General features: G+C 34.6%; 1 long non-coding RNA gene across 1 annotated transcript in view; it reads right to left on the bottom strand.

The window, feature by feature from the left end:
* Positions 1 to 1491: 1491 nt before the first annotated feature.
* The window catches only part of LOC144297007 (uncharacterized), a 34147-nt gene continuing 26576 nt past the window's right edge, over positions 1492 to 9062 (bottom strand). Inside the window, exon 3 of the long non-coding RNA XR_013364016.1 lies at positions 1492 to 2730. This is a non-coding gene — a long non-coding RNA (uncharacterized LOC144297007). The remainder of the gene's footprint in view (positions 2731 to 9062) is intronic.

Below are 9062 nucleotides of genomic sequence, written 5' to 3'. Positions count from 1 at the left end.
CAAGGAAGTAGATGCCCTCTAGAATTTGGAAAATATCAAAAAACAGATTCTTCTTTAGAGCCTCTAAAAGGAACACATAAGTGCTGAAACTTGGTTAGACTTCTGACCTCCAGAACCAAAAACGAATAATTTGTGTCATTTAAGTTATTAAGTTTGCAGTGATTTGTTACGCAAGTAATGAGAAACTAATACTCCCTGTGAGGCTTAAATTACAAAGAAAGCCACAATGGTCAAAGGACAAATAAGCAGAGCTAAAATGGCTCTCAGGTTAGAGTATGGTTAGTCATATTTAGAGCATAAAAAAGTCAGAAAGACAACAGCAGTGCAGCCAAGTACCACATATGACAAGAATTTTACTATTCCAATAACACTGAACCAAATTTAAAAGATAAGATTTTTGAGAAACGTCCTAACTAGATTTGAATCTTGTCTTAATCACTTAATAACTATATACCAGCTTGGGCAGTTATTTAGCCTCTCTGAAAACCAGTTTTTACTTCTATCTAGTAACTATGTATTATTAGGCTGGTATTAACTGTTCAGCCTTCTTGATTCTATGACCCCTGAACTACTCTCAGATTAAAACTTAAATTCCAAAGTAGATTTCTCTATAGCTAAAAAATATACTGACTAGAGGATTTGAGTATCTCTTCTTCTCAGCCACTAAATGTATCATTGTGAATTAATGCATTTGCAGTATTTTAAATAGGATTGACCTTTATATAATTGGCTAAGTAGAAAATATCAGGTTTTCATGCCTCTGAAGAATAAGACCAAGATATAGCTACCAATATGATGTCATCTACATCAATTTTCTAACAGTATGACACCCCTATTTCACAAACATCAGTTTTTACAATGTGTAAGAGACAATGCTTCTCATAATTTTACAAACATCATCATTTTTCCTCTAGTCAGTTTAATGAAATTTTATCAAGCATCCATTACCTTAATGTAGCTATTTTTCTTTTTTTAAAAGAGATTATATAGGGAATCCCTGGGTGGCTCAGTGGTTTAGCATCTGCCTTCAGCCCAGGGTATGATCCTGGAGTCCTGGGATCTAGTCCCACGTCAGGCTCCCTGCATGGAGCCTGCTTCTCCCTCTGCCTGTGTCTCTGCCTCTCTCTCTCTTTCTTTCATGAATAAATAAATAAAATCTTAAAAAAAGAGATTTTATAATTAATAGTAAAAATAATGGGCATTTGGCAGTCATTATGTCAAGCTTGCTGTTAATAACATCATTTATTAGATGAGGAACTTGAGATTTGCAGGAGTGACATGACTTGTCCAAGACTACACAGCTAGACTCAGAGCTAGAGTACAAACTTGGTTCTCTGCCTTCCCTAGGACCTGAACTATCATCATTGTCTTATGCTACTTCCCTAATTCTATCAACTACACAGTAGTAAACTCAGGTAATTGTTTCTGCCTATTCCCTGGTAAATTACATTGTACATTGTATTGTATTTTAGTAAATCATAACTCAGTAAATCATTTGCAAGAAGAAAACATTTATTTTATTTCAAGAGGAAAAAATACCAGTTAGTCATAGCTCTTATTATAGTCAGGCTTGATGAGAAAATTGAAACGAAAGCACTTGAATTTTCTTAATATGTGAATTTAAGCTTTTGTACCCAGAGGTATTTTAGAATAAACTTTAAGAAGTCAGAGATAGTGGGGTGTCTGGGTAGCTCAGCCGAGTAAGCATCTAACTCTTGGTTTCGACTCAGGTCATGATCTTGGAGTCCTGAGATCAAGCCCCTTGGGCACTGTGCTCAGAGCAGAGTCTCCTTAAGACCCTCTCTCTCCCTCTCCTTCTGCCCCTACCTCCACTCATATTTATTTTCTCTTTCTCTCTCTGAATAAATAAAAATCTTAAAAAATAAAGAAGTCAGAGATAGTGGGTTATAATTTACAGAACATAAATTTAAGAGGACTATCAGCAAATCCATCATGATCTTTTCATGGTCACGAGCACAAGATAAGTGTTAAATTGAACAGGAAGAAATCTTTACCCCAACAGAAATGAAGATTTCTATTCTTTGTCTTTTTAAAGCAATTTTCTTCAACAGAGCCCCAAACCTGTTATCCAAATTTAATAGATAGGAATGGCTAGCTCAGGGCTTTGTACTTCTCAAAGCACCTGTGACAACAGGTGTACAGGATTCTTCATTAACCATTGCTTTAAAAAGCATGAAATCCTTGTTATTTCTAAGTGTGTTCTGTGGGCCAGCTGCTGGTATCACCTGGGAGCTTGTTAGAGATGCAAATCTCAGTCCCCGCCCACACATTTGGAAGCAGAATCTGTATCTTTTTTTAAACTCTGGCAATTGGCATGCATCTTAAAATTTGAGATTTCAGCCTCTGATTTTAATTTGCTCTCTAGCTAGGGGTACATTTAAATTTATTAGAGGAGGTATGATATCATTTTTAAAAATTATTTAAAAATTTGTACTTCATTTTAGGAAATAGAAAGTGTGAAGAGAAGGCCAAGAGAATTCTTATAAAACTAGCAAACAATTGCCACGGGAAGAACACTCAAGCAGTATCAAAAAGCACTGAAATACTTCTTTCTCTTCTATCAAATTTAGAATCATCTGAATTATTTGTGTTGATGCTGCAGGAAGAATTGCATTTCGGTGGTCACGTTTCATTCCATTCAGATGTGACTCAGGATCACTCCATTTGGCAAGTGATTCACTGGGAAGGAAATCAGCTCTCTCTCATCCCCTAAAAGAAAAAAAAATACATTTATTTCTTCTAGAAATTGTTGCAGAGTATAGAAACCTGACCTCCATAGCAGAGTTCACTGAGTGCTCATAGCACAGTTTTCAAAAGTGGAAAGATATAGAAAATAAAAATAAATTAGTAGTATGAGGCTATAATTGTCCTTCGATGCTCAGTTAGTCCATCTGAACTCACAGTCAGGGAATTGCATATTGGTAGGGGATGGTCTCCTCTTTTGAAGCTAAAAGGGACAAGTTTTTTCTGTGCTCCCTTGCCTCTAAAGGCACAGAAGTTAACACATTCTGCCATTCAAATGTACCCTCTTCAGAATTATTCTCAGGAGTTGGGGACACAAAGAGGCAGAAAGTGTGTTGACTTGAGCTCCTGGAACAAAGGTGATAGCAGTGAAAACCAGTGTCTATGCTCAGTAGTGGTGGCAGTGGTTTCTTTATAAAATGGTGCTATACAGCAGTTCGAGTCTTTCATTATACCCAGAATAATTAGCCTCAAGTCTTTTTGCCAGCTTCTCTCAAATTTCTGTCCTTTCAACTGGCCTAAGAAAGCTTCTACAGACAGACGCTGTGGTTGTATTTGAACTAAACATGTTAAATAGTGTACACCCTCATTTTACCCTGTCATATCTGCTTGGACCAACTGTAGTTTCTTGGCTTTGGGGCAGTTTCCCTGCTGTGGAGAGCGTCATCTCATCCCTTCTGCCTAAAAGTGTGAATTTTCCTGAGGTGAGATGCTTATGCCTCAGAACCTGTCTTCCATTTCCAGCTGTTGAGCCTGATATGACTAATGGTGTATTAACACTTGATAAAATTCTAAGCTTGTATAATAGGTCTTTTGCTACAGCGGGAGGGGAAAAAAAGAGGAGGGGAAGGGTCTCATGATGGTGTTCAGAATTGCAAAAAAACATTCCTCTCTTTAAGATAATGTTGAATGTGCTTTTTTCTAATTGACGCCAGTGCCTATCACTTCACTTTAAAAATGATAGTGTTATTTATAGTTGAGAGTTTTAAATGCTCTTTTGTAGATTTGAAAGCCTCTCCCATTTTATTTCATCACGTACCTCATTAATGATTTTATCTGAAAGGATCAATTCTATAGTAAAAAAGATACAGATCAGGTATTTGGCTTTGAAAATTACAGAGAATCAGGAAATAGCATATTGATATGGAGTCATGGTATCATCAACATTACATGCTATCTTTGCTCAAAATATTTCCTTGTCAAATGTCACACCAAATACAGTGAAGCATTAAATAGCTCAATATAAAACAACAATATTTGGAAAGCTTGTTTAATATTAAAGATTGCTGTTAAATACTACAAACCCTTATGCCAGAATGTCTCATTGAATTGTAAGCTCTGCAAAAGCAAGAATTTTGGTCTGTTTTGTTCATAGCTATATACAAAACAAAATATTAATGACAGGCACTCAAAAATATTTGTTGAATGAGTTTGCTGCTGTCAAAAATATTGATCACTGAGACTGATGCATGACTTTCTAAATCAGAATCTCCGTGGGTAGGGCTGGATAATCTGCAGTTTTTCACAGTCCTTGAAACAGACTCTGTCAAAACGTGAAAATGGCTCTGCTGAAATTCATTCAATACTTGTTATCTAAAGAAAACAATTCACTGAACATTAAAGTAACTAGGCTTTTCACATTTGTAAGGTTATAGCTACACCACCATTACTATACCATTCTATTGCAAAAGGAGTATTTTGACACAAATTAAATTAATTGGGGGGAATGTTTCCAGTTGGTGAAAGCTCTGTGTCATTGCTCTAGGTTTGAGGAAAGCAAATCATGATAGCAGAGGAGTGGCTTAGTTTCCTCTCCAACGTTAAGCATTCTTTATTTCTCCATTTATTCTCATCAACACAGATGAGTTTAGTGCTCACTGTGTGCCTGGCACAGACTGTGTGTAAATGAAAACAGATTCTAGTATTAACAGCAGGAGTTACAGGTAGAAATGAGAAGATAAACAAGAAATACTGCGATGTGTAACCAAACAAACTTAAGCTGAAAATGTGAACTCCTTTGAAAATTTCTCACAAATTTGACAGTGAGGTGGGAAATTATTAACAAAGAATCTGAGAAGTGGAGAGAAAGAAGAAAGTGAAATTGAATTTTGAATATATTTTGTGATAGAGGAAATCTAATACCTGAAGAATAAAAGAGGGCACAAGGACAGCATTTCGTAAAAGCAAGTAAGCAGAAGGGGAAAATCAGAGTGCAAATTTTGTCCTGTTCCCAATGCTACCGTATAAATGCCTGGGGGCACTCACCTGGCCCCCCTGAGCTTCCCACAATCTCCCTTTTCCAAACTATAACATTTTATGCCTGGACCACCCCTTGTGGTTCTTATTATGATTCCATGGCCCTTCAGCAACAATCAGAAAACTGAAAATATAAATGTTTATAATTACCAGACCTGGAAATCACACAGTACACCTGGGACCACAGAACACGGTGGAGGGGGGAGGGGAGCATGCATGCGCTGGAGGTTCTGCTTTTAGTCTAGGACTTCTTGAGCTCACTCTTTACAGGTGAATTTATAACATTTAAGCAGGAATTTAAAGCACAGGGAAGAGGGACACCTGGGTGGCTCCACAGTTGAGCATCTGCCTTTGGCTCAGGGTGTGATCCCGGAGTCCCACATTGGGCTTCCTGAATGGAGCCTGCTTCTCCCTCTGCATATGTCTGCCTGTTTTTCTGTGTCTTTCATGAATAAATAAAATCTTTTTTAAAAAAGTGCAGGGAAGAGAAAAGGCGAGTGGTCCAAATGGTCAGTTGTTGAAATCAACCAAGGTCTCTAAAACAAAGTAACCTTAGTGGGGTGTATGGCCTACTCTATCCAGTCCTGTGGCTGGCAATGTATTCATGGGAAATGGACCTCTTCACAGTGGATGCCTCTTTGAAATGGATGCCTTACAACCAAAGCTTACTGTCCAGGTGTACACTGCATCATAATAAAGTTCTTTATTTTGAATTATTGTTACTTGATCTAAAAGTGAAATGAGGGCCTAGCTTTTCAATTCCTTCATTGTTAATCATTGTCCTAACATAGTTTTTTTTAATTATTTCCCCATTTATTTGATTTTTTTTAAAGATTTTATTTATTTATTCATGAGAGACACACAGAGAGAGACAGAGAGACAGAAAGAGAGGCAGAGACACAGGCAGAGGGAGAAGCAAGCTCCATGCAGGGAGCCCGATGTGGGACTGGATCCCGGGACTCCAGGATCATGCCCTGGGCTGAAGGCAGGTGCTAAACTGCTGGGCCACCCAGGGATCCCCTTCCCCATTTATTTGAAATACCATTGCATATCATATACTATACTAATGTCTCATTGGAAAGTCACTCAGTAGCTGCATTCTGCAGTAAGTTATTCTGTGGATGATATCACCTTCACAAAAGTATTGCTTTAACTTTTTTATTTTTTATTTTTTTGTATTTTATTTTAAGTATTGCTTTAATTTAAAAATCTTATATGTTAAGTCACTTCTCTTTAATTTTCATGATTATATTTATCTTAGTTATTTTCCTATGCTAATTTTTATAGATTAATTTAGAATTATTTTCAAATACCTCTGGGGTGCTGATTGGTGTAACATTAAAACTTACTCACTGAACATAATTTCATTGAATGAACTTATTCATTCATTAATCACTCATTGGTGCTCGTTCAAAACGTATTTTTCTATTATTTGAAGTTTTTTCTTCCAATGATAAGAAGTCTTTACATTTATTTGGGTATTTAAAAATTACATCATTAGAGGGTAATGTTTCATAGACATAGATCACTAGCATGTCATGATATATTTATTATTATATATTTTATGTTTATAATCATCAATCTATTTCAATTATATTTTCCCAAGTTGTTATTATTCTTATATAGAAATACATTGATTTTGGATGTTAATTTTATACTCTGCTACGTAACTTATTCAGCCTTATATTTCTGAGATTCATCCCATATTGCAAGTAACTATAGTCTGTTAATTTTCATTGTTATGTGGAAGCTCATTACAAGATTATAACACTCTGTTTATGAATTCTACAGTCGTTGGGCTTTTGTTCCTACCATGTTTTGGCTTTTTAAACAATGCTGCTATATACATATATAACTTACATATATATGTATATATAACTTACATTATATATGTAAGAGTTTTTTTAAGGATATTATACCTATGGATGGAATTCCTGCAATTACAGTGCTTTTCCTTTAAAGTCCATAAAACCAAACTGTCTTATGATTCAATTTGGAATCAACCACCAATTTGTTCAAATTTCCTTTGCTATAAAGCCTTGCCAAGATTTGATAGTATCAGCCTTCTAAATTTCTGTCCATTGTGGGTATGCAGTGATATCTGCAGTGATATCTCATCTTGGTTTGTATGTTCATTTACTTTATTATTAGTGAAGCTGAGCACTGTTTCATATTTTTATTGGCCATTTAGGATATTCTTTTCTAGGAAGTACTGATTCAAAAAATTTAGCTCATTTTTATTAGTTTCTTTAGTATTAGTAGGGATTCTTTTAATATTCTTATATTAAACCTTTGTATATAATACAAATTGTAAATCTTGTATGCCTTACCTTTCTTCTCTTTTATTCATGTCATGTGGAAAAATTTTTAATTTTAACATAATTCAATTTATCAATCATTTGATTTATGGAAGAAAGAGTTAGGTTTTCTATTTTGTTAAGGAAATGTTCCTAACTTCAAATTCTATGTATTATTTTAAATCCTGTATACTTTTGCCCTTCATTTTTTATCTTTGATTTATTTTATTTTATTTTCATATATAGTATAAAGTAGGGATCTAATTTCATTTTGTTTCCTATATAGATATCCAATGATTTTGGCATCATTTCTTGAAAATTCTCTCCTCCCTATCTGCTTTATTAACTCTGACATGTAACAATTGCTCAAATATTCCTGGGTTTGGTTTCTTTCCTGGGTCTCCCTATATGGGTTCCCCTGGTCTTTTTATCTTTGTACCAATGCACACAGTCTTGATTATTAGAGGCTTATGATTAATTTTGATATTTGGTAGAGTAACTCTACATGTTCTTTTTGTTTATTGTATCTTGATTATTCTTGGCCCTTGGCATTTCCATGTAAATTTTGAATTACAATTAGAATATATGCCTGCTTGTATATGTTAATTTATGTAGAATTAACATTTAAAAAATATTGAATCTTTGAAATTATGGTCATAATATATCTCTCCAAGTGAATACTTCCTTTTTAAATAATTCTTAATATTTTATAATTTTTTGAGGTATTTTATACATCTTCACATTATTTGTTACTTTTATAAATGCTGTATTTCTTTAAAGATTTTATTTATTTATTCATGAGAGAGGCAGAGAGACACAGGCAGAGGGAGAAGCAGGCTCCCTGCAGGAAGCCCGATGTGGGACTGGATCCTGAAATCCTGGGATCACGCCCTGAGCCAAAGGCAGATGCTCAACTACTAAGCTACCTAAGCATCCCTAAGTGCTGTATTTCTGAATTTCACTTTCTAAAATTGTCAATGCTATAAAGTAACAGTTTGTTTTATAGATAGTTTTTTTTTTATGTTTTGCTAAGCTTTTTTATTCTATTACGTATAGACACTTCAGGATATTCACATACAATTATCTTAAAATAATGGCAGCTTTATTCCTTTTCTATCCTTATATTACTTACAGTTGTCTAATTTCATTGTATATACAATGTTAAATAGCAGTGGTAATAAAGGGTTTTCTTTCTTCCTTTCTTTCTCTCCTTCTTTCTTTCAAGTTCAGCTTTTTCTTGAACATGTTACAAAATAAGTTTTGTCAAAAAGGTCAAAGCTCGTGTCATCATCATACTCCTCAGATTCTTCTTTGTATCTAGAGATGTTTACAAAACACAAGAAAACACCATACTGACTAGATTAACAGTTTATTTTACAAGGATGTAACTTAGGAACAGCCAGATGGAAAAGATGCATAGGGCAAAGATGTGGGAAGGGGTGCAGAGATTTTTTGTTCCTTCCAGGTGGGCCACCCTCCCATGCGGTAACCAACCCAGAAACTCTTTCATTATCTTATTTATAATCTCAAAAGAACATTTTTTAACATTTGTATGGTATTTATGGGAATGTTTTTTTAAAAGAGACTTTCCTTCATTTCTGTTTTTATGCTTTTTAAGTAAATACTTGTATGCTTTTTCTACATTTATTGTTGTCAAATAGTTTTTCTATTAGTTAATGTAGTGAATTATATTATTTGATTTTCTAAATTATATCAACTTTGTCTTTTTTTTTTAAGATTTTATTT

The sequence above is a fragment of the Canis aureus genome, chromosome 25 (assembly GCF_053574225.1).
Source record: "Canis aureus isolate CA01 chromosome 25, VMU_Caureus_v.1.0, whole genome shotgun sequence".
Classification (NCBI taxonomy): domain Eukaryota; kingdom Metazoa; phylum Chordata; class Mammalia; order Carnivora; family Canidae; genus Canis; species Canis aureus.
This window is presented reverse-complemented; position numbering and strand designations above follow the sequence as displayed.